General features: G+C 45.3%; 1 long non-coding RNA gene across 2 annotated transcripts in view; it reads left to right on the forward strand.

Annotated features, from left to right (window-relative positions):
- Nucleotides 1-26,449, forward strand: part of LOC128934472 (uncharacterized) — a 58,748-nt gene that overhangs the window by 15,996 nt on the left and 16,303 nt on the right. For both annotated transcript variants that reach the window (XR_008482858.1, XR_008482859.1), the window contains exon 2: nt 13,763-13,830. This is a non-coding gene — a long non-coding RNA (uncharacterized LOC128934472). The remainder of the gene's footprint in view (nt 1-13,762; nt 13,831-26,449) is intronic.

Raw genomic sequence — 26,449 nt, forward strand, 5'->3', positions numbered from 1 at the left:
AAAATAAATGCTTTTATGCCTACCAAGATGTGACTAGCTTTGTCAGTTATGTAACCCACTTGTTCATGCTGTTGTCAGGATCAAAAGATCTTACACAGCTTCTTGGCCTTCAGAAACCCTAAAGATCTGGGCTACATTGCATTAACATGATGCATACTATAGAAGGATTAGGACATCCTCAATAAACTCTTCTTATGGCCATATATTTGCTTTTCTCAGGTGAGCTCAAATCTGCAATACAGAGTGATTAAAAAACAAGCCGACTCTTACAAGTCTTTCAACTTTAAGTTACATATTTAATAAACAATTCACCCAAATCATACCTTGTTTTATAGTAGAGATGTGAAAGGGGATCAGATGTATGAAGTGTCAGGTCAAGGCTAGTTTAAGACACACTTCAGACACCTAAAAAACACCAGTAGCACTTTGTACTCTTGTTGAGATCTCACCAAGCTACATCATCTCAAAGTGTTCTGCAAACAAGCAGTTGTGCCTCTGCTGTAAGAGATATCAGTATTACTCCCATTACAGATAGGAAAAGTTAAAACAAAAGAGACATGGATTTGTCTCGTCGGTGGCAGAGCTGGGATCGGATTCACTTGTCCTGATTTTTTGCTCTAAGCACCAGCATTGTTTCTCAGGTGTTATCTCAGCCAAGCCTTCACTGATGAACAATGGGGCAGGAAGCAGAGTAAAGCCAAATAAGGCCAGTGTTCATCTTGAATTAGATCAATACTAATGGAACCTGAGTAGCTGCTTGGAAATTACTACAGGTTGACAACTCGATAATATGAGGAAGAGAAAGACCTCTGCATTTTGGTGAGGAAAGAGGTCCTTGGGGAAAAACTCTTACAAACTAAAACCAGACTAACAGGTGGATTTTGGTATCTGCTTATCTGCTCTTTGTGGTATAGCTGAGTTTGACAAATGTCATTACTTTCCTTGGTTTACAGTTATTTTATTTTGTACCTGGAAATCCCCACTACTCACAGTGAACTGTTGCCCACTAGATGCTCTGAATACACAGTTTATGGCCCCTGTGACCTTCCTGAGCATTGAAGATGCATTGAACCTTGACCAGAATATGGCAAAGGCAAGGGGACTTGCTTCAAGGTACAGAATTGAGATGGCATTGCATGAAACACAGCCATCGGCATCTCTGTAGACACTGACTCACTTTCAGAATTATAGGTTCCAGGGTATGGAATAGAGGGGGAAGAAACCCAGGGAGAGCCCTTCTCAGGCAGATGAAGAACTTTGAGTGCTGTTCTGGTGAGGAATGCTTTTTTATCTACTGTCATGTGCATGAGCCACTTCCCTTGGAGCATCCCTCTCTGCCACTGTTCTCATCTCTACTATCCCCACTCCTAGGCAGATGCTGATGCTGTCTGGACATGCCTTGTGGAAATGAGCTTCTCTATGGGATGGAGGACTGCACGCTGCCTTTGGAGAAAAGGAGGGCCAGGATTACTGCTCCCAGAAGAACTGAAATAGCTATTTACCCACAGCAAGAAAATGTTATTTTTGGGGCAAAAGGGAGCTGTAATGTTTTCCTGTTACAGTAGTTGGCAGCATTTCTCTATAGCCCAAACAGTTCTTTCTTTACTCTTTGCTGTAAGTTTACTAGAAGGAGAGACATATATGAGCAATTCTGTAATTCAAACAATATACTGACAGTAAGACAGGTTTAAACCCTGGGAGACTATGGGGATGGAGTGAAGGAATAGCACAGTGGGACCCTGTACCAAGAGCCTAAGCTGAGAGGATACTGGTGGCTATGTGCAGAGAAATGTTGCATGCACAGTGATTTTCAAAGCATAGATTATTTGAAATAAAGTAAGGACGTCTCTTGCAGTTTTTTTCCTGGGTTCATCCAGATGTTTCAGTTTACTAGATTGGAGTGGTGGCATGGGGAAATGTGAATCAAATGAGTTAGCTAAGACAACTACACTTTGAGGCTGAGGTAGCTGAATGAGCTGATCTAAAACAGGAGGAGCATTTCATGGAAATACTGAAGAAAGCTGTGTAGCAACTTGTCTTTCCTACAGAACAGATTATAAGCCATCCAATGACCCTGTTTTTCCTCTTCCATTAACATCTTAAACCTCTTTTGCTTCAGGGGAAGGTTAATGGAGAGGCTGCAGTGGCTTAATCCTGGCAGAACTTGTCTTACTCTATAGCTTCATCTTACAGGGGTCACACAAGCCTGACAGACAAGGGAAGAATGAATTCTCTCTTCAGGGAATGCTGAGGGGCCTCTAGTTCAGCTGGTTGCCAGTGTTTGCCCGTTTTGCCTAGTCAGTGTGAGCACTAGGTCCTTTTCTGCACAGTTCCCTACACAGCTGCAGCACTGGCCCTTCACCAGACACTCTTCCCCCAGGCCAGGCACCTACCAAATACACTCTCCCATCAGCAACATGCCATAACCAACAAAGAAAGACACTTGATTTTGGACAAAATGTTGTTCTTTGGGGAGGGTGTTGACCATGATGTGGCAGATTCAGCCAGGGTATAAGCTGCTGCTGGAGCCATAGCCATGGTGCAGCAGGTGTTAAATCTAGTGCATGGGTTGCACTGAACACATTTGCAGCTTGGGTGCATAGCTGGATGGTAAAACTGTAAACACCTCAGGCCTAAATACCACAGGAAAACCCCACACTTGCACATATATCAGATGTGTTTTCCTCATGGCAGCATTCTTTAACAGATGGTTTTTAAAGCCCTTTTCTCTGTGTTCAAAGGAGCAGAGGAATGTTTGCATCCATCCCATGGTAGGGCAGTGGCCTGCCCTGCCCTCCTCCCGTGGGCATTTGGGGTGGTTTGTGGGCACTGCAGAAGCTGTGTGGTTTGGTGCACAGCCCTCTGACTCCTGGGGGCTCAGCCCCACGGTGGCAGAAAGGCCAGACTTGCACTTTCGAGCTCGGCAACCCTGGCCATCTCCTTGTGCCAGCTCCAGTGTCCACCCAAGCAGTCAGCCAATTCAGCAAACTGAGCCAACTGAAAATTAACCCTACCAAAAGAGAAAAAAAACAGGAGGGGAGAATTGCACTGAGACCAATCAGCCCCTGGCACCACAGAGCCTACAGCCAAAGGAGCGCAAGAGTCAGCAGAGGGGGAGAGCTGCCTTTTGGCTGGAGCCCAGCTGTAGGTCAGCTTAGGCCAGTTGTGAAACCGCACAGCCCCTGCGCTGCCGAGAGAGCGGGCGTGCTCACCAAGAAACCTCTCTGTGGAGAGCTTCTCTGTCAGTGTTTGTGTTAGGGAGCCTGGAACGTCCCTCGTGGATCCAGCCACTTCCGTGATTCATGTCTGAGGCCTCGAAGATTTAATGGCTATTTTCCCAAGCAAGAAAAGTGCAGATTCTCACTGCACGTGCACTGTGAGTGCCCTTCGAGGGTGATTTTGTGTCATCCCACTAGAGGAAGTGCCTCAGGGCAGAGCTGGGTCTTGTTCTTTTGCAAAGTGAGAGGCATAAATAGTTAATAGAAGAACAAAAGAGGACAGCTATGCCAGGGTATACATCAGGGAAAGTGAGAGCACAAATTAACCTTATGGCTTGCCTTTTGAAGAACCACACAAAGTTTTGGATGTTTTTACAGTAGAGTAGCAGCAGTGATGGTGTGAGGCTATAACCATGACAGAATTTATAGAAAGAGATTAGGTCTACCAGCTGACCATGTTGTAGTAAGCAGACACATAAGCTCTTCTTCAGGCCTGTTTTAGATTTGAAGAACTTATGTCTCTGAAAGCATGTTTTGCCTAGGAAATAGGTTGGTCTACCAAACATCTTTTCAACCGGTCCTGCCCCACTGCTGATTTAAGGGCACTCCTCTGGCAAAAGTTTCAGCTGGAAATTCAATTCTCAGTCTTGAAACATTAACTCATAGATCTACATTGTTAAAGGCACATCAGAGGCAGGAGTGCGGTGCACCCAGTTACACACTGAATTAATTCTTCTCCCTTCCCTCCCCCCTGCCAGGCACCACCACACGCCATCTAGTGAAGTAACAAAGAACGCGGCCAGACATACTGTGCACATGTAGACTACATTGATCGTATTAAACCATGAAACGATGCCTACTGGAGAGAGCAGGCTCGTTTTTTCAAACTCCAGTTATTTATTTTAAGGTAGCTACCCTAAGGAAAGGGCCTTTCCCAGCCTTTGCTGTTACATAGACTGGGGCATTTATCATCACTGCTGTGATGGGATTGATATGAGCAGAAGACAAAACTTACACCAAAATTGCTTAATACATACTCAGTAAGCTTGAAGATGCCTGTAAGGTATCTGTTGCCTGAAATACTTCCTGGCTTAAAGGCAGATGCTGTTTCAAAACTAACTTTACCACGGTGAAACTGCAGCCCGGAGTGAGCCGCGCTCCTTGGCCCTTGAAAGCCACATTCCTGCCGCTGGCGTGGCTGCAGCCTGCGCTGCGGATCCCTGCGTCCTTCCTGCTTCGGGCTGTCGTGCTGTAGCAGCAGCCAGAGTACAGGAAGCAATGCCGAGCACACACCCTCCCTTTGTGCTCTAGGAACCTTCCAAAGGCAGCAAACACTTGTCCTTTGTCAGCGAATAAAGCACAGAGCGTAAGGCACAGAAGATTTATAGGTGTGCTGTCCCGGCACTGCGTGCTTGGATTTACCCTCACTCAGATCCCATTTACTTTAATAGGGATGTTGCTGCTAAAACCCGGCACGATGTTTAAAATATTTACCCCATAGAGAGCAGATAATCTGGGAAGTAACAAGGTGTCATTTCCTACCAAATGTGCTCTCTGACTATAACCACATGTTAATGGTACTATTTAGGGGCATGCTAGAGCAAGGAGCCAATTCACCACTTACCAACACAGTTAAGCTGTGCCGCCATGTGAACTAGGAGGGTTCTGTTTGCTGTCATGCTGATATTTGTCAGATAGGAAAAAGAAAAAAAAATTATAATACCAAAGCTGGAACATCAGGCTTCCTTGTGTGTGGCTTGCTTTCATTATTTTTCCTTTAATCCTCAGGACAAAATAATTTTTTTCTTGCAGTCCAACTCTGAAGTTTATTAGATTTCTATGAGTGCTTCAGTGGTGCTCCTCACACGTGACCACCACAGATGACATGGTGGTCCTAGAGATCATGTTAAGCATGGCAGAAGGATGCTTAACATCAGGAATTCTGCCTCCCTTTTCAAGAATATCAAAATGCTGCCTAGCCTTTCATTTTGCCATGATTTTGCCCATTCTGGTGTTGACATCAGCAGATTTTACTCTGTCATTTGCAACATGAAGCAAAGACAGCAGCTGAGTTCTCCCATCACTTCACCTACCCCTTGCTCAGTTCTGAATGAAGGCACATCAGCACAGCACAGCTCAAAACCTCTGAAGAAGCCATGAAACCCAGCAGCCCCTATGAAACTGTAGCCTTTCTCCAGCCCAGACTAAAGTGGTGCTTGATTGACTCTCCTTGTCAGTGGACAAGGAGACTTGTTATGAGATGTATTAATGAGTGTGTTGGGAGGGATTAACCACAGTCCCTCACCTTGAAATTGCTTCAGCTTGATTTCTTATGGAAATGAGGGCAGCTGTATACATATATCTCAGTCTCTGCTTTTCTGCATATCTGCCCTTCCCCCAGCAACTTCTGAATTCTTTGACCAATGTCAGCAATCTGTAATAGAGGAGTAGCAGTCTTAAAGATAATTAAGTTGCTAAATGTTCATTAAAGCTGGCCATGAACTACAGGAGAAAGAACTTATTGTCATTTAAAATAACAATGTGGCTCAAAACTAACTTGTCCCAAAGAATCCCTGCTGGGGAGGATATTATGCGAACACTTTTTTTCCTCCCTACACATGTGCTTAGTAGAGCAGAATCCAGCCCTAAAAACTGCAGTTTCTTTATAAATGATTTCTAAGGTGGAATCCCAGATATTATTGCATAGATAATTAACCATCAAACGCTAATGAATTCCTTCAAATATGGTGCAAGGCACCACAGAGGGTGTGCTGTAGCATGCTGCCAAATGAAGCAGTCTTTTCAAAACTGTAATGGGATCGCTAGTAGAGTTGCCCAAAACTCTAGAAATAATCTAGTGGGATTAGAAAAGTTCCCTTTGATGAGGGGTATGTGGTAGCATCCAAACGGTTTTCACCAGGTGCTCGCGTGGAGCTTGTTGGGCATGTTGAGCTTGCACACATGTTGCTGTTCACCCATTTTGTACTCTAACCCCATCCATTTTGTGCATGCTAGCACGGCAGCAGCAGCAGCAGCATCATCTCTGTCTCAGGCAGTTTGCAGGGAGGAATCACCTCACTCTGCAGCCCTGCCCCACAAATACAAGAGAGCAGAGTCTCGGAGCACAGATTGAGCAAAGAGCTGACATTGGGAGCCCAAAGCCCCTTGTGCTGTGACACAGAGAAGGGCTGGGAGTGACAGACGTTCCCTGCTCATCGCCGAGCCCAGAGCTACCACTTGAAACAGATGTCTGTGTGAAAAAGGCCTCACACCTGCCAAACCACCAGCCTCAAGCTTCCTTCCTTGTTTCTTCAGGCCTCAGAATAATAACAGCATTTGTGCAATATGTACTGCAGCCTGTGGTTTTCTCTTGTCCCTGTACACATGCTATTGAACCTCCCTGGAGCAAAAATCAGACAGCAAAGCCTTACAAGATGGCAGAAAAGAGATGAACAGTGAAGCAATGTGTACTCTGCTCAGCTGGGTTCACTTTTCAACACCAATAAAAAAGGAGGAAAAGCATGGGTCAGTGTTGCAAACCTTGCTGGAGTGGCATTTGAATCTGATAAATACTGCAAGCACCTCATTTGCACATTGACTGCAGAGCACTAAACTAGGAAAACAATCCGTTAACAGCAAAGTCATCTTGAATCGGAAACTTTCAAGATTTCATTTTTAACTGCGGTGAGAATTTAGCGTTTATTGCTGCTTTGCTTTTGGTTCCTGTTTTTGCTAGCATTGAGAAATGAGGTGCCTTAGGAAGCCGCATGGTATGTAACAGGCAGGAGCAGCCTGTATACAAAGGAAGGAAGATGATGTGGCAGAACATTGTTGAGGAAAGATCCTGTTTGTACAGGGAGCTGCAGAATAGTAAATCAGAACAGAGCAGGGATGGAGAATTGAAAGGAAATCGACCTAAAATGATCCTGAATCCTGTTTGTGTGCAAGAGCCCACTAGAGCCACCAATAAAATTTAAAAATCAGGCTTGTCTGATTTCTTATTCTGCAGTGGAGCGGAGAAGAGAGAAGAAGAGAGGGTAGACATGCTAGCTTGAATTCCCCTGCCAGTCTTTCTTCCCAGTGCAGTCCTGCAGCAGTGACTGCAGCAGCACTCAGGTTTGCTTTAAAACTGCTAGAGCTGACCAAAAGTTTCTCAAAAGTCATTCCTAGCTGTGTTTTATCCCAGGGACACTTATTTCAGGAAGAATTTCTGAAAACGTCCTGACTACCTTTCTGATTTTTTTAGATATATTAAAAAAAAACATCTCTTAGGGCTTGGTTTTGGTTGTTTTGGGTTTTTTTGAAACAATTAACTGATTCAATGAGCTTCAGTTCCTGATAAATATTTGCCTGTTCTGCAGATGCTGTATGTGTAGCAGAGGGAAGTGACTTCCCTGCAATATATGCCCATTTCAGGTCACATACTCTTTTGTTAGCCCTTTTAAAGAACAGCCACTTAAGGTCATTACATTCTCTAAATAAGTCTCTAATATGGTTTTCAATAAACTTATCTCCTCAAAGTCATATCAAACATCTTGATAACATCTTGTTATCCCTGCAACAGGAGGATTAGCCTGTGAGTAACCTGGGTGGTGCTGCAGCAAGTGTTTGGGGTTTTTTTAATTGCTTCAAGTGGTTTATGGTCAAATTTAGAGACCAATACATGCAAATCCTGCATCCAAACCTGAGCATTTGTAGTTATTTTTTTGCTTGTATGTAACCTTCTTGCTTTGGTGTGAGCAACTTTGATCTTTGATACACTGACCAGCTTCCTGCAGTAGGCGGAAAAGACATTCTTAACTGTGTCTGCAAGCTGCGTCAAGAGTTTATCGAAGTTGCTGACTCCTGAACTTCAGGCGAGCAGTGCCACAGCACATACTATAAGTGACCTTTTTATCCTGGCCTGCTGGCTGTAAACAAGCTTTATACAAACATAGGCAAGGAAAGCACCATGCTAAGGTGTTTTTTGATTTCTGTGTGTTATTGATATGGTAGTTTGGGTGGGCCCTGCTGAAGTCTCCTATAAAAAAAGGCAGTGCATGAAAATGCCTCCCCCATGAAATTTGAAATAATCTTAATTGTAACATGCCAGAGATATTCTAGCACATATCAGAGGTGTCCTGGACCCGAGCAAAGAATGACATGATTCTTATCCCAAGGCACGCAAAATGCAGTCAGCCAGTGCTGAGTGGGGAGTGAATCACTAATTCAATGAGCTTCAGTTCCTGATAAAATGTCTGGGAGAGAAGTAACTGGTCAAGGAGTTTTTCTAGGCATTGAGAGCCTAGAAAGCCTGTTTCCTCAGGAAATTTCCAGGAGGAATTTGCGTGGTTTGTGCTTTTCTATGGGTGATGAATGATGTCACTGGATAATTTTGGTCATTCTAATGGCAGGTGCAATATGGGTGGGGCAAAGGGAAAGCAAAGGGGGCTAAAATTCCTCCCTTGTTTTAGATACGTCATCTGCTCCTCACAATGTGGCTGGCACCTCTCACTGTCTGTGCTGATGGGGTGAGGCAAAGTGACACAGGAGCCAGCCAATGCTCTTGTGCATAGCTGCAGCAAGGTGGGGCAGTGCCATGGACTCCATCAGCTCTCCCTGCCAGGCATGGTGAGGTGCTGTATGGCTAGGAGATCCCCAAACACAGTGAAGTGCCAGGTGGCCAGGGGATCTCAGGACTGGAGGGCTATGCTGCCTGGCAACTATGGGCTCCGGGCAGCAAGTCCTGCCTTCCCATGTGGCCCACATATGAAGTCAGGCATGTGTCTGGTATATATATATGTATATATCCAAGTGATCCCTCCTAGAGGTCCCATCCCATGCTGGGGACACATGGGATGTATGCCTCCCCAGCATGCACACTGTCCCTTTCAAAACTGGCAGTGAATGACCCAACTCTCTGTGAGGCAGCAGCAGTGATGCAAGTTTTAAATTAAAAAAAAAAAACAAAAACCCCAGCACACTTCTCAGTCTTTAAGTTCTGATGTCTGAGTATGCCATGTGGCATGCCAGGTGGGATTGGAGCTGTGGATGTGTACTTCAGGTAGCCATCAGCACCAAGGTATGTATCTGCAGGATGTGGGTATGGAAGTGCCTGCCCAGGTCTGCTTCTGCTGCTTCAGTGTTGACTAGGCATACTAAAAACTTCATTGTGGTAAGGAATGTCCTCTCTTCTCACCGTTTTGGTACATTTGTGCAGCCTCTCTGGGTTTGTATGATGCATGTTTGAAAAGGAAACAGGAAGGAGCTGCAAGTGGAAATTTCAAGCTGTCAGCAACAGAGCAAACCCCAACCAACTTCCTATAGCCTAGGTGTAAAACTCAGGCTGTGCACTTCAGCTTCAAGTGACAGAAGATGCTGAATTTTATACAGAGTCTTCTGAGATCAACAGGTGCTGGAGATGAAAGAAATGGCTTTGTCTTGGTTGTATCAGCCCCAGGAGAGGGCCCAGGTTCCAGCACCCCTTGGCACAGCTCTGCCTGTTGCCTGTGAGCCCTCTCTGAGATGTTTTTCCTTAGGCTGGCCACTCTATTTTGTTTGGAGGTGGCTGTGGGAGAGGAGCTTGCCATGTATGAAAGCTCTGCTGTGCCACTTGATGATGGGGGAGAGAACACTCCCTGGTCTGTTTTGCTCACAACATAAATCACAGTGTCACATTTGTCTTTGGCTTCACTAGAATTGTACCAGAGAGTTTTAGCCCATAGCTGTATAATGCATGTCCAGCTGCCATGAAAATGCATGTGAATAGAACAGGAGAAAAGGTCTATGGTATGAGAGCCTAATACCTGTATTGTCAAATATTTCTGTGTGTACACCATCACCCAATCCAGAACTGGTCACAAACTGTGCATGGAAAAGTACAGAATTTATTCTGATCTCCAGTTAATCAGTTTCTCACCCAAGGACTGATGAGTGTGTGACCTTTTTCTAGGAAAGAGCCACTCCCACCAGCTATAAAATTTCACAAATCCACAAAGCAAACAAGTTGCCATTCTGCAAAACTCTCACACCTATGGAATCCTCATTTCCTGCGAGGTGTGGATTTCAGGTGAGCAGTGCTGGATTCTTGGATTACTTTGCTAGGCTGAAGGAGCATACCCAATACAGGTGTATCTGTAAATTGATATGAATCCAACTAAAAAAATTAGCAGTGAAATTGTGCAAGTTTTGCAAATTTACAGTGTCCCAAATAGGTGGTTGTTGTGCTGTCCTGCTTTCATACAGTTAAGGGCTTCCTTCTATGTAAGTGTGAGGATGAGTGAAAATGTGATTGTCCCATAGTACTGACAGACTAAAAACATGATTTTCTAGAGCTGTGAACTCTAGACTTGGTAGAATGGACAGAAAGAGGATAATTTTCCTGGAAAAGACTGGGTAGCTGAATAGGGATTCTTTTAAACAGGATGAAAGTAAGAGAGCAAGGGGTGTGGATCATCAGTGCTTCGCATTTGGAAAAAAGAGCGTGAGGATTTTCAGTCCATGGGGAGATGAATGGAGACAGAAAGCAAGTCCAGAATATGTGAAGGTAGAATCTTCATAAGGCCTTGCTGCAGGGCTGGTTTTCTGTGCTAGTGGTTCGGGGAACTGGTAAAACTGGACGGGGATATTAAAGGCTGTAATCCCAATTCATCATTTATAGCCTGCTCGTGTCCAGGCAGACATGTCCATCCCAGCCTTCTCAGATCCAGTGAACTGCTGCATTTCACAATCATGGGAAGGGCTTCCCAGCTGCACGATCCGAGCGTTTTGAAGTGACACATGGTGCATTATATTAACTTGGTTCAGACAACCAGCTTTAAACATCTGAATCTGATTTCTTGATGCTAATTCTTCTTGCTCAATCTTTATTTCAGCTGTGTGGAATTCTCAGACCTTTTTGACCCTGACTTATCATTTCCTGATGTTTTATTGCTAAGTCATTGAGGTTTCAGGGAGGCTGATGTTTCTAAAATGTGCACACCTTTGATTGTATGCATGGCTGGCGTGTCAGAGCAAACTTTTCATACGCTCTGTATATATCACTGTCTGCAGTGCTGTGTGCTCTGCAGTTGCACCATTTGGTGTGCTTATCTGCATGCCCCATTAGTGCAGTCCTCCTTAAAATGTGGTTGTTATTTAAGGCTTTTCAAAAGCTCAGCCTCTGCACAGTACAAAATTTGATCTGAGCCTACGTCCGCTCTTGTCACTCAAGTACAGGTTCCATCTGTTCCCCTTTTCCTCTCCCGTTGCTGCTTGCCACATCCAGACCACATGCTGCTTATACATTGTACAATAGACATTTCTGCACACACACTTCTGAAAATGTGGCTCTTAGTGCTTTATTGTTCACATGTGTCTTGTTGCTTAAGGCAAGTTTTATCAGTAACAATTTTGTTGTTTACTGACACATAGAATAAAATGGGTACTGTTAAAATGTGACTTGAGGAGAGTAAAAAGACCTTTGATACACCAATTACACAATTTCTGCCAGCTTTCTGATCACTCTCCCCTGCCACCACTTCCCCAAATTCAGTAGTTACCCAAGAATAAAGCAAGATCCTAACATCACTCACGGTAAGGGCCACTCCACTCTGCATGAGGCTGCTCCATGTTGGTAAAAATTCACCAGCACCTCCCCTGCTTCTGTGTCTGGTGAGGAGAAAAGGTGGAACCTTCTAGCACTCCTTTCCAGCAAGGCAGCTCTGGCTTTTGCTTTAGATCTCTTTTACAGGTCCCCCGTGGTACCTTGAAAAATGGCTACATTCTTCCCTTTGGGGAAAGAAAATTCCCTATAGGAACTAGTTCCAGAAGTGGAATCAGTGCTAGGAAAGCCTATGAAGACGCTTCTCTTGCAGGAGCTGAGCTGAGCTCTAGCAGCTCCCCCAGTGTGCAGACTGGAGCAGACCTAGAGGTATGCAATGACAAGGGAATTAACACAGGCAGATTCCCTGGGAGCCTTCTCAGGCCTTTCCCATCACACCTCACTCCAGACATGTGGTGAGACTGGAGTATCTGCAAACAGATCACAATGGGTGCAACTCCCAGTAATGTTCCTGGGTGTCTGCAGCAGGGATGGCACACAGCCCAATACACTGGATTATTGCCACCCAGGGATTTCCCACACCAGGAAAATCCCCAACTGCCCAAAACCTCTAGTTTCCCACCTGGAGAAACCCAAGATGTGCCCATGGCAATGATAATTTCTCCTACTGGGGAAGACCACAAATGGTAGGAATAGAGCCGGTTTCTATTCGATGGAAGCTCCCCTGCCAAAGACAGCGTGTGCTGCTGACACAGACACAGTCCCCTACGAGCAGCCACAGATCTCCCTTGCATCCTGCACGTGCAACCAGGGGCTGAAAAACCACCTCAGGACAGGATCATAAAGAGCCTTTTCTGACCATGCTCCCTTGCATCCTGCACGTGCAACCAGGGGCTGAAAAAACACCTCAGGACAGGATCATAAAGAGTCTTTTCTGACCATGGACTACAGCCATGGCTCATAGGGTGTCTCTTGGCTACTGTTCCACCCTGTGGCTCCCATCCCACCCAGTCCTCTCGCAGATCAGCAGAAGCAGTGAGAAGACCCAAGGTCTCTTTTCCCTCAGAAGGGGTGGGTAGGAAGAGCCAACTTTTGTTTGCACCAAAATTCTCATCATTTTCAGATACAATTCACTGAATATTCTGTGTACCGCCCTGTACCAAATCTGAGGTCATCCAGTGGAGGGGAAGCATGAAGGATACAAAAGAAGAGAATGGAGCAAAGCTCTTGGCAAGCTGTAGTAAATTGGAAAGGAGGCAGGTAGGAACAAAAATGAAGCAAGTGCTTAAAAGAGTTATTCAGGAGAAACAAGGGCTTTAAGTGACATTTGAGTACGGGAAAGAAATCAGTATCCGTGGTTTCCACCGGTGTTCGGAGTGCTAAAAGCAGAAGTGGTTGCTGAAGTCTAAACAGGAATGTGAGGCTGAGCTCTCAGCTTCCTCACAAATTGTATGATTTACAGGCTCACTTGATTTACAGGCTCACGTGCAGAAGAGGCCTTATTTTATAGAATTTCAGGCCTTTTTGAAACAAATTGCTTTGTGAGCAGTGGAACTAATGGCTCATGGTGTCCTGAGGGTCTCTGACCACTGCTTCATATTCACCTCCCTTCTGTCCTCTCCTCCTAAAATAAAATGGCTGCAATGAGCTCCACTCTTCCCTCATTATATGCTCCAAGACCCTTTCCTGGGCTGCAGTCAGGTCCATATATGCTGGCTGATCAGTTAATGCATACATGGCCAGCCAGCATGCCAGGTGACTGCTGGCTGCATTTCTTTAGCTGAGGTCCCTGCCCCTCACACTGCAATCAGTTTGCACAAAATTTGGAGAGAAAATCAGTAGCTGTTGAAATTTCTACCTTTCAGTCCTGTGTGAAATCAGGTACAAATTATTGATGGAGCTGGACAGACAGATGGAATCTGAGCTAAAAAGGTTCTGCTGTATCAGCTTTGGATGAACATATAGCATATTAGTCCAGGTTCTGGAATTCATTTCTCTCTCTCTTTCTCTCTCTCTTTTCCAGCTATTTTTAACCTGGATGTGTTCTGTGATATGTTTCCCACACAGCACAGAAACTGGCACAGCTGAGGGGTGAGTGAGTGGTGGGAGAGGGGAAATCAGGGAATGCTTATGTTGGTGCTGCTGCTGAAAGAAGTGCTCATCAAACGATAGCCTCTCAGATCTGTGTAATGTGGAGTCCCACACCTCCCCACAGAAAAAATTGTTACTCTAAATACATTCACAGTCTTAAAGTGCTCAGATACAGGGCAAAAAGAGCTAGAGAAATTAAGGGAAACTCTAAAAATAACCAGCAGAAACAGCAGCCAGTTTTGAAATGTAATATTTTCTGTCATAGCTTAACATCTTAGTACTGCCCACATTCTTGTGTGTACATCTCAAGACATCCCTTGCAGAGGATCTCATAAGGAAAATTCTGTTTGTGGCAGCTCAGTCTCTGCACAGAGTGCACATCAACTCAGAAACACTTTATCTGACTTAGTATACATGCAAACCTCAAGCTTGAAAGAACAGAGTTTTTGTATGGAAAAACATAGGAAAAAGCTTCTTGAGTATTAATTTACAAAATGAGACCTCTAAATGTGAAGGATTTCTTCAGTTAACTATAGATAATTATAATGTGTGAGATCTGCTTTTCCCCCCATGTTCTGTTTAACACTGTTTGTTAGACATGAAAGGAAAAGAGGATTAAAAGGGAGAGATGGTATTGTAAACAACCCTTCAGGGGAGGTGGGAAAACAACAGTAACTCTCTCAAACAGAACACAAAGATGCCCTTAGGAAAAGGTTTGCAGTGTCCTGCATTTGAAAGTTAATGAGTAAATTGATGTCAAATATTGCTTTAAGGACTGACAGTGCCATCTTTAAGATCTCAAGCATGCACCACAACTGAGAAGAGACAAAGGGAATTTTTAATGGGCAATAAATGGATTAATATTTTTTGAAGCAAAGCTACAAGCAGGTTAGTTCTCATGGGATGTGAATTTGGTCTGTACTTCCTGGCACTGTGACTTTATTTTTTTGATGTCTTTTGATGAAGCACTGATTTTTCTTTTAAAAAGGAAAAAAAAAAATGTGGTCTTAGTAAATAATCCTTCTTCAAGTTACAGTAAGTCCCTTGAGGAGTACAGAGTTGGCTGGTTTGGGGGTTGTGTAGGCACGTGCCAGACCATCTGCCCACTATCCTGTTATGCTTTGCCTCACATCAAGCTCAGGTTGCTTGGTCATCTCTGCCCCTGCAGAGATGTTGCAAGACCACCTTGTACAGATGCCTCCTTCACCCAGAGCTACCTGCCAAGAATGTTTTAAGACCCTACTAATGTCTTCCCAACCTTTTACCCACTCAGGGATCCCAAAACCATACCACCTGTTCCCAGCTGCCTCTTACTTATCCTCACACCTCAGAAATGCACAGGCCACTTCACAAACCTTTCCTACTCTTCATTTCTCAAAAAAACTCCTTTGCCATCACCACAACATTGAGACACATCTGCTTACACTACCATAAGTTGCCAGACTAAAAAAAAAGACAAAAAGAAGAAGAGAGAATCAGCTCCTCAAGTTTAGACACACAGACACAAGGGAGCACATGCCCAGCCTTGAGGGAGTGCATCAATAACACCTCCACCCTTTTATCACTGCTGCTCTCTGGCTCACTTAACCTATTCCCAAGGGTCAGCCACTACCTTCCAGTACTTTCTCTGTGGATAAAAACCACTTAGTTTAACTTTTCTGCTCAGCTGCTATGTTCTAGCTCTTCCAGAGCAACTAAAACCCCAGTCGGTTCACACTTTCATGCCAGACCCTGCCTTTCAGAGCTAAGGGTTGTACTGCTCTTTGAAACCCTCCCAGCACTCAGCTTCTCTCCAGGAGACATCCTGACCTAGTGCAGCATCTGCCCTCTCTGCAGGAGAGGTGCCTGTGCTCCAGCACGGATCACATGGCTCCCTTGTCCCTGCAAGCTCGAGTACTTCAGTACTTGGACAGAGAGACAGGCTTGGCTCCTCAGTGTCATCTGCCTCTCCTCTCAGGGCATTTTCAATACATTCCCCATCTCCCCCCTCTCATTAGCTTCTGGGTTAGTCTCGGGCTCATCCCTATCTAAATGACAGGCTGCCAAACAGGCACATGAGCTTTCACTTGGCTTCCACCAGGGAATACAGCTTTGATCTGCTAAGAATGTAACTCTTAACAGTTCTCCTGCCCCATCAGGACAGGAGAACTGTTGATGACACCATGTGGGATCAGCTCTGCTGTGCTTTCTCTCTCCCCTTTGGAAGTCCCCACCAGCAAGATCCCACCTTTCATACACAGGTACATACTCAGACATACATACACTGGCTCTACTGCATCCTGTCCCATTTCTGAGCAACTGGAGCATGAAAGTAGGGAAGCAAGATGATACTGAGGTGCTCTATGTTTTTATGAAAGAGAGACTGCTTGAACCAAGTGGCTGAGTTCTGTGTAGTCCCAGCTAACTGGCTCAAGGCTCTAGCCAAGCTTGTTGTGACCCTCTTTGGAAAAACTGGAGTTCAGCTTCTGTCTGACTGATAAAGTTTGTATTGTAAAGAAACCAGAAATACAAGTCCTGCTCAAGAGCTGTGCTGTGCCTCAGGCAAGAATATGAACACAGGCTTCTCCTTCCAAATTACTGTCAAAAAATCAGGTATTCTCAGAACAGCCCTGGCTGGCAAAGCCTTGCTTGCTGAGGTACACGTAGTTTGTACAACTTCGGGCAATGATGCGAGACTGGGGACAGCTGGGGCAGGGAAACACAAACCCATTTGGATAAAGGGTTTCCCCATGGTGCAGAACCAAAGAGGAGTTTCAGCACCATGTTTCTCCTAGGCACAGGTCAAATCATCTTGATGCCTCATTTGATTTGACTCACCAAGAACAGCATCACGTTCAGCACAAGGTGCAGCACAGAGGAATTGCATGGGGCAGGTGTTTGCAGAGAAGCAGATGGAAAAGGTGGGTACTCCAATACTATCATGGCAAGCATGGAAGAAAGAGTTTGAAGAGGGCTAGGAAAAAACCTCAAAATTCTCCTTACCATGCATGAGATCAATTGGTACAGCAAAGTTAAGTCTGGGTCTTTTCAGTGGGTGGAGGAAACCTCCCAGGCTGAAAACTGTGCTCCCATTCCCTGTCCTCATCCAATGCCCAGACTCATGTCAAGCATCAATATTGTGTGAAACACGAGCCCTAGTACATATCAATGTACAAATCCTTGAAATCTAGCAAGTTCCATCACACTCCAGGGAATGTCCAGTTTCCAGCTTGTTTTCTGCTCCTTCTGTGCCTTGATTCATGCTAGACATGGATTTAGTCTTTTAAAAAAAACACTTGGATTGAACAAAACAGTCTTTTTACTGAAAAACCTGTCCTGAAAAACCACACTCCAACATCCCTTACCTCCCACTCCCTTGCAGCAAGTGCAGTGCTGGGCATAAGTCATCTCTCCAAATGCAGGTGTCAAACTCAGAAAAGGAAAACCAAGCAAACTCCCAGGATTCCAGTTAGTGAACTGACTGGATATACACTGAGTGTAAAGCTCAAGCTACACTCCAGAACTCACTGACACCTCCCTGAAATCCTGAGGATGCACAGTTGGAGACCCAAAGCCAGACCTATTTTCTACGTGCTGTAGAAAAACAACAGCTGCTGTGAGGTCCCAAGTCTTGCTATGGCAGGGACTCTTTGGCAGGTATTTCAGAGTCAACACATCTAGACCCCTAACATTATTCCCATCCAGTACTGGTGTATATTTTAACTTGGACAGTGCCCAATCTGCACGGTTAGTGTTTTCCACACAAAAATGCCTGGTTGGTAAACTTCCAAGAAGTTCTATTTTAGATTCAATGAAGAGTAGCAGCTTTCCATGGAACTTAACTTTGTTCTTTCTTCTTCTCTTTTCCCTCATCCCATGATCCCTAAAAGACCCATAAATTTTCATTTGGAAATGCTACCTGGGGTGCCTCATGGATGTCAGAGTTCATTTGTTCTGTCCTTCAGGCAGTGGGATAGTTTCATTAGAAGCCCTTTTGTACCTTGAAAAAATACCTGGGGGGGCAAGGAAGGTTACATCTTTACCTTTTCATTGAACTGCTTTTCCTGAAAACAGTACAGTAGAGGCTCTGCTGTTGACTATTGAAAAATCACAATTTTTAACACTGTGCTGCTGCTCCTGTGGTGTGCACGAGTGTATGGTCGCTCATCACCATGAGGATGAGGAGCAGAATCACAGCTGTGGAGAAGCCACCCCTCCATGGTCAGAATATCAATCTGCTGATGTGCAATTGCCTCAGAGTGGGAGATACACACAAATCCTACTGGAAACCTCTTATTCTCCTGCATCCAGGTTCCCCTACTTCTGCATAAGAGCTGTCCCACAGCCTGCAAACCATGTCCTAAACAGCTGAAATTTGCAGGAGTATGCCATCTCCTTATCAGCTCCTGCTTTGTGGTACATTTCTATATTTGTTTTGTCCCATTCTGTGTCTCCATAGCTCTCAGAAAGAACTGAGCTCCTTCCAAGTTGTAATGATCCTCACTTGTTCACTCCCTCACAAACAGAAATCACTTTGGCCAAAAGCCAGGACTGCAAAAAGGGCCAGGCACATACACGGGCAGCTTAAAAGCACCTCAGCTTTGGGAAATCCTGCTGGGCTGTAAAAGCTGCCACAAACCCAAATAATATCAAGCAAGGCCTGTCTGATTATTCTTTGGCTCAATCCCCAAACTGGCTAAACTGCTTTTCCATACAAAGTATTTCCAGGTGGGTTATTAGGTCCTGTATCCCTTCCATGTTGTATTCTCTCATGGTTGAAAAAGACATTCCTTAGAACAAGCTATTTTTAAAAGAAAAGCAAATATTCTCCTTTATATTTCTGGCTCCTCTAAACCAGAAGGATACTTTGCAAGACACAAACTGTTCCCACTGAGTAGCACATGGGTCTTATCTGCCCACAGTGTCTGTGCCTGTGCAGGACTTTCAGCTGGGGATATAATTTACATTTTCACAAGGAGATTGATGCTGGTAGAAGTACCAGTGTGAAGAGTTATGCAAGTATGAAGGGTCATGCTTTGTTAAACCTAGTTTCCCTTCCTGTATTTTTATAGCAGCATCACTACAGCCACATTTGAGTCTGTGCTGCTTTAATAGTACCAGAGGAGTTAAAAGGAAAGAACTGAGCCAAGGGTGCCCCACAGCTGGTTCTGGCTGGGCTGTGTGAGTCGCAGTGTGAGGAGGAGGCAGAAGCCTGGCTCCACACAGCCCTCCCAGCTTCAGGTACGCACACCTGGGCTGTTTGACATGTGTGCACATGAGATCCATCAGTAAAGCTTTGCTGAAATAGCTGCACTTATACAAACTCTTCATGGTGTAAGAGAGCAAAGCTTTGGGAGGGCTCGTTTGCTGCACTCTCTGTGGTGGATGGAGCAGGCATTGATCGACCTGCTGTGACTTTGGCCCATTGCAAAAATCTATGCCCAATGTGAACAGGATTGTTGGAAACCAACCACAAGTGTGAGACCTGTAGATCTGTAACTGGATACTGCACGACAGAAGTAGGTAAGGAAAAAACAGGGCTTTCATTTGAAAACTGTAAGAAAAAAAATAAAAATGGTTTGTTGGTTGATTTGAGTCTCTCGGGTCTCGGAAGGGAGGTGGAGACAGAACAGTATGAAACCCAGAGGTTTCTGTGAATTAGAACAAACTGTTTCACTTTGAGACGCTTGCAGACACGATGATCTGGACATGTGTCTTTAGAAAAAAAAAAATACCCCGCAGTGACCAACAAAATCCAGCCAGGCGGCGATCGCCGGGGTCTGACCGAGCTGCGGGTGAGAGGCCTGTCCCCAGGGCGGGCTGCCTGCGGCACACAGTGCCAGCCAGCATTTCTCTCTCAGCGCTGCTGGGAACAGGCACGTCTCGATGGGAGCCCTGTCGGCTGCGTGCCGCCTCGCCAGGCCTGTGCTCCGGGCTGCAGGCAGGGCCGGAGCTCAGGCTGCAGCGCTGCGGGCAGGGCCGGAGCAGGCAGGGCCGGAGCTCGGGCTGCAGCGCTGCAGGCAGGCCCGCGGCACCGCCATGACTCAGGCTCCCGGCTGCCCTGCACGGCCTTCCTCCCGGCGGCCTCCCGGGCCGTGATGCTGACATCGCCCACTCTGGATACCGTCATCTTTTCCCAAAGACAGCGCTGCCAAGCGCTGCTGCCAGCGGCTCACGGCTGTGCCAGGCACTCGGCCAAAGCTCCTGCCCTTAGCCCACGGCAGCCCGGCTCGTCGATGAGTGCCAGTGAGACAGCGTGAGGGCTGCTCTGGGCTGCAGAACAAGCTGGGAGTCCTGGAAAAACTGCGGCATTACCGGCCTGGCAGAGCCTGGAAAGAGCCCCGTGCTCCTGCGGGAGAGCAAAACAAAGCAGGAGTGTTGCAAACACTTTCTGTTTCCTCCCAGTGAACAGTAGAAAGCCCCACCCAAATTTCACTCCTCGCTCCCACTTTATGTTAAAAAACAAACACACTCAAAAAAAAAAAAAAAAACAAAAAGAAAGAAAGAAAAAAGTCAACATTTGCTACTGCGTGTTGTCCTTGCTTCCATGTGACCCAGGCATGTGATGAAGTTGTTGATACTTGTTTTTTATAGGATCAAATTCATAGCTGCTGTAGAAGCCTGTGTAACTTGTCAGAGCAATTCTCTACCCTGGCAAGTTACACAAGCTGAGGAGCTTCTGTCGGCCACAGGGTATCCTGCCCATCTCAGCCTTCTCCCTGCATGTGTGGCACCTTCTGTCCACCCCAGAAAGCCACCAGTTGTATACATTTTTGGAAAAACAGGCAAAATCTCTCTTAGCTGCACTGTAGATCTCGGTGAGAGGCCCCCACCCCATGGCAAGTCAGTATTTTCTTCCAGCCTTTCTTTCTTCCACTTGGAAGTGCTGCTTAAATACAAGAGAAGGATAAGACTCCACCAAAAAAAAAAAGGAAAAAAAAAGGCCCAGCTTGCCAGCCCACGGCGTGCTCTGTGTTTGGTTTCCGCTCACAGATTACACAGCCCTGCCTGTGTGGATCTGTTGAGTCATGTTGCATGGCTGGATGGGATGGGGCTGTTTGCTTCCAGCCTGCTTTTTGTTCCCAGCTCTCCTGAACCATCAGATGTTACCTATGCTAGGGAGCCACAGTGTTGCCATCAGGCCCCTTTCCCTCCTTGGCAGGCAGGAACTCTGGGCGATCAAGAGGTGATGCAGAGCCTGTGTAAGGAAAGCATGGGGACACCCTTTTCCTCAGGTGGTAGAAATAACCATGGCCCTGCTTGTGGGGTCTCCCTGTGACCAGTGTGCAATGCACTGGGCCACATCAGCCCAGCAACCACTTCTCAGGTCTCAGTAGTTCCTGTAAATAATGGGGGAAGCCTCTGCATCTGTGACTAGCAAGCTTCTGAGATACTTACACAAGGCTCTGCTGCTGGGGTTGGCCAGGGAGCAGGCCAGCACCTGATCTGAGGTGTCCTATTTATGAACCTGGAGTCCAGCCACAGGTCCATGATTACACAGAGGCACAAGTAGGAACCAGTGCTGCACTGTTGCTCCTCAGCACCCTGTCAGGGGAGCACTGGGGGTGTGAAATGCCTGTGTCTTACCCCAGCGTTAATTCCTGAGTACCACAGAATCATGGGATGTGTCAGGCTGGAAGGGACCACAGTGGGGCTTCTGGTCCAACTCTCTGCTCAAGCAGGGCCATCCTAGAGCACATGGCACAGGATTGTGTTTAGACGCCTCTCTGGGTGTATTGAGGCAGAAGACACAAGTGTAAACCTTAGAGATCTCCCCAGTTTGCCCCAAATCTGTGTGTGCTTACAACTGATGCAACACAGTCTTCTTGAGATTTACTTTTAATTACAAATGAGTTTTTGTTCACAGTTGTAGGTACTACCTTTCCCTATAGGCTTTAACTGCTTACAAAGTTGCTCCTGCAGCAGTGGTGTCCCTTCCACTCTTTCTGCAGGGCTCACTGGTGTTAAATTGCTGTAGATGCTTCTACCTGCAGCCATCCCCAAGCAATGGAGACACTGCGTGTTTTTTGGAGCAGGAATCAGGTGTAACAGTCATATAATCTGCCCCACACAGAAAAAAATTCTATTTTTCTGTGGGTGTCTTGTTTCTGTCAAACATAAAGCCTGAAGGCAGCACTGGACACATGCTTGCTTTTCCCCTTTCCCAATGTTTCCCTTCTTCTGTACTTTGCCACTCTATCTTCCTTCTTGTTGGAAAGGTAAATCTTTGGACATAATAATTTATCATCCCCTCTTTTCATAATGCCTGGATTTGAATAAGAAAGTCACGATCTCTAAAACTCATTGAAAACTCTTTGAGTTGCCCCATTCTTTGGGGAAAAAATTGTGATGTTAGTGTTCTTCTGTTTGAAAAAAAATATTTGGAAACAGCACATTACTTTTAATGGCAGTTTGGACTGTCAGATCCAGGAAATTTTAGGCTTTCTGTGCTGAAATAAGAAATCATAAAATTGATAACTTTGTTTGGGTTAGAAAAGACGTTTAAAGATCGTCTGGTCCACCCCCACTGCTGTGGGCAGGGACATTGTTTCACTGGATCATCCAACCTGTCTTTTAACACTTCCAGTGATGGACATCCACTTTTCTGGGCAAGCTGTGCCAGTGTTTGGATGTCAGTCAGCATACATCATATCCCCAAAATATATTTATTTATAGCTTTTTTAGTTTTTTGGTATTCTGGTCTTCTTTATCATGGCCTGTGTGAGCACCTAGTAACTTCTCTAGGCTCTCTCCTGTGGCACGCTAGTCTGAAATTCCTTCTCTCCCAAAGAACTCAGACAGCTCATGTCTGGTTTGCATCAGACCTCTTGTGCCTCTGACACAGCCTGAGGTCTCTGTGCATTACTGGTTTCTTTTTGCTGAACAGGAGCCTCTAAATTTTTAAACAACTTTATTCCCATGGTTGGGGAAGGTTCTCTTTTGCCAGATCACCAAACCATCAGCATGGAGATACCAATTATCCATAGGTCCCTGAGCAATTAGTTGGATGGGGTTGAGTGTGTGGTACTCAGGAGCAGTCAGTATAATTTTTTTTGGTTTTTTCACATCAGTATAGCTTGTTGTTTCTTGTTGAGAATTACTTTCTGATATTAGCAACCCCCTCTCTTCTCAGAACTCTCTTTTTTCCTTAGTGATGCCAGCAGGAAACCCATTTCTGATGGCAGATATTTATAGGAGTAATAGACCTTCAGTTGTCCAGATTTTAACTGAAATGTCTACTTTGCATTTCAAAAAAAGAGTCTGAAATACTCTGAGAAGGTCTGCCATTTTCTGAGAAACTCTATTAAAAATTAATTTTCAGTTCCTTCCTTTTCTGCCTGCCAATATTCTCTGTCAGGTGGGTGTTTTTTCTGGCCAGGAGGGGGGCTAATCCACATCTGTTTTCTTCTTAGCCTGGCAAGGCCTATAGGTCAGAGATTGCTCTGGTACTTGTGCTGCTGCTGAGGGCAATACGCTGAAGCTCTTCACAAAAAACAGTTCAGCTGCTTTCATTCTCCCAAATCAACAGCTACTTGCAAAAACAGAGAGGAGTATTTTTGCCAGTCTCAGATCTCTCTTATTTCCCCACGAAAAGTTACATAGACTTCTGTGCCAGGCAGGGGAGAAACATCAACTCTCCTCAGTGGTCATCACAATTAATTGAAGCTGTGAGCCAGAGCTGCATTTCATGAGCCCAGAGCTTTCCCATGCAGGAGCTTTAACTTCACTGAGGGGTGCCACATTAGAGATGAGCTTCCAGGCTCCCAACAGCAAGTCTGTTGCAATAACTCTGTTGATCAAATAAAGTTTCTGTTCACAGCACAGAGCCAAAAACTGTTTTTGATTGCAGCCTTGAGGGGTATTTCTTGGCTCATAGTCAATGTTTTAAGCAATGTGCTGCTCTACAAGTCATTACCAATGTTTGAAATCTCTTCCTTCTTACTATTATCCTCAGAGATGTGGAATGAAGACTATTTACCTTTCCCTCATAGTTCATTATGATTATTAAGCCAGGTTTGAGGACTTGTGCATGAGAGTTGAATATAGCAGGCCTGTTCTGGCTGTGATATTATTCTCAGAAGAAGTGAGTATATTCAGAAATATGGCCAAGTTTTTCTTTTTTTTCTTCTCCTAACTGTACTTATGTACAAAGATTTCAGGATTTCACAATACCATGTTGTATATGCACTCTGTGCTGGAAGCAGTAATAACAAGGTTGCTCACTGCTACATTACCAAGACACTTAAACAAGCCTCTCATTAATAAACTGCTGCCTATACCTTCAGATTCCAGTGCCTGGTCTCACCACTGCTCATTCTCTCAGCTGTCTTTCTACCCCTCCACACTGAATTTAAAGCTACTTTGGGTGCCCCACCTCCCCCTTTGGGTCGTACCAGCTCCTGTGAAACAGATCCTGAGGCCATCTCAGAGAAGTGAGGAGTGAGCGAGGTCCCAGCATAGATGGGGGATGTGAGCACTTGCAGATGTGTCCCCACCACACCCACAGCAGCTGTTTCCAGCTGGAGCCACCATGTGCTGCTGTGTAGTGCCATGCAGGGGTGCTGTGAGGGTAGGAAAGGGTGTATGTCTGCATTGGCACTGGGTTACATGGCAGCAAAAGAGCAAAGTTTGTTCAGCCAGGCTTTGATCAACCTGGCTATGCTGATTCTAGCCCTGGGGGCACCTTGGGCTCTTCAGACCACCTTCACTTGCTGCAGTGGAGGTGGATCCTGAAGCCCTTCATGGCTTTCTCGCTACACTATTGAGCCCTGTTTTCAAACAGGCTCATTTACATGAGACTTCCACACATTAATAATTACGTTCAGGCTCCTCCATGCCAAAATCTCTTTGGAAAATGCAGGTTGCTGTTATAAGTCACTGCAGACAGTGGGTGGATTAATTGTCTCATCTGAAGTCTGTGAGTAATATTTCTCTCAGCCCCTTTTTCCAAGGATGAGGAGATGGCAGTGGTGAAGATCCTGCTGTTGATGGAAGTGGGAACACAGAGAGCAAGCTGCAGTGGGTACAGAGCCTGAACTGTCCTCTTCTTCCCTTTTAAATTTAGTCTTGACAGGTCACTGTGGAACAACCTGATGTATTTGTTCTCTGGATGGAGAAAACTGAAATTTTTCAGGCTTTTTATTTGTCTCGTTTCATAAGCACTTCACCCATTCTTAAATAAAAATGAGATGTCTGCATAGACCATGAGCACTTTCACATTGTACAGTTTTCTCCTGAAAAGCAAACTTTTCCTGCTCTGAAAAATGTGAGTTTTTGCTGGGCACATCAATTTGCACATTCTCCCCACTGGCACTGTCCTTTATCTTCTGCTTCGAGGTCACCGTGGCACTACACTGGAGTCTGCAGGAACAGGGACTGTTTCATGACTTGTAGCACCTACAAAAGTGAGGTTTTAATCTAAACACACATCCCTAGTCCATAAATACAATAAATTGGCATAATGAAAATGGATAACTGGGAGTGCATTTCATTGTGGAAATAGTACCTAATATGGGAATAATTCCTAACTCCTCAGGGTTCCAGTGCTCCTTTCTGCTTTGCTTTGAGCACTCAAAAGCATGCTCACTGCAAGATGGTTTGTGTTAGGAATGATGACATTTACTTAATTAAATTTCAAAAATATCTAAGTGGCAGCCCTACTGGGCCAGAGTCAAGAACTTTTCCATGTTTTGTGGTGCTCAGGCAATGCTGTTGGTTGGTGACTACTGAGTTTTCAGTTTATACTCTCAACAACACATTGCTGATGGCAAATATGATCTGACTCTTTGGTCTGGAAGCCTTACCAATACAAATCTGTCTTTATAACTTAGCTATGCTACTCTAGCCAAAGAGAAAGCAGCATTAACTAATAATTCTGTAGATATGTGGATGACTTTTATTAATAATATAACCAGGTATTTTATTAATGTTACAGTCCCTGAGAGCAAATGCTCATAACCAGGATCATGCTGCATTGGACTCTCAGCAAGCAACAGGACAGACATGCTCCAAAGTGGTTGACTGCAAGAAAAAATAGATGGATATAGATAGGATCATGTAGGGCCAGGAGCAGGTATGGGTACAAGGCTCTGCTAGCAGAACTGAGCAATGGGGACAGTCTCATCTTGCATGGAGCTGTCACCAAGGTTAAGTCAACCTGTCTCAAAACTGTGTCCATGAAGAAAAAGAGACAGGTCATTGCCATGGAAGACTCCCTTCTGAAGGGAGAAGAAGGCCCCATATGCTGGCTGGAACCACTTCTGAGGGACGTGTGCTGCCTGTCTGGGACATGGGTTTTAAGATGTGAAGAGAAAGTTTCTTGCCCTCGGGTTGTTCTCCTCTATTAGTTTTCAGGTAGGCAGCAATGAAGTTGCACAAGGAAGTCCAAAGGCAATCAGGAGACACTTCAGAGCTTTGGGACAATTGGTTAAGGGATCTGGACCACAGGCAGTGCTCTCCCTTATCCTACCAATTGCAGGGGATGATAAGGAGAGAAATAGGAAGAGACAACAGATCAATACCTGTCTCTGAGCCCAGTGTCACCCACAACATTTGGGGGATTTTGATCATGGGTCAGTTTACATGACAGCAAGGCCACTGGTCACAGATAGGGCATACCTGTGTCAGAGGGGGAAAAGGA

Source organism: Melozone crissalis, unplaced genomic scaffold (assembly GCF_028551555.1).
Source record: "Melozone crissalis strain CALT ecotype California unplaced genomic scaffold, PUWL_Pcris_2 ptg000013l_1, whole genome shotgun sequence".
Classification (NCBI taxonomy): Eukaryota; Metazoa; Chordata; class Aves; order Passeriformes; family Passerellidae; genus Melozone; species Melozone crissalis.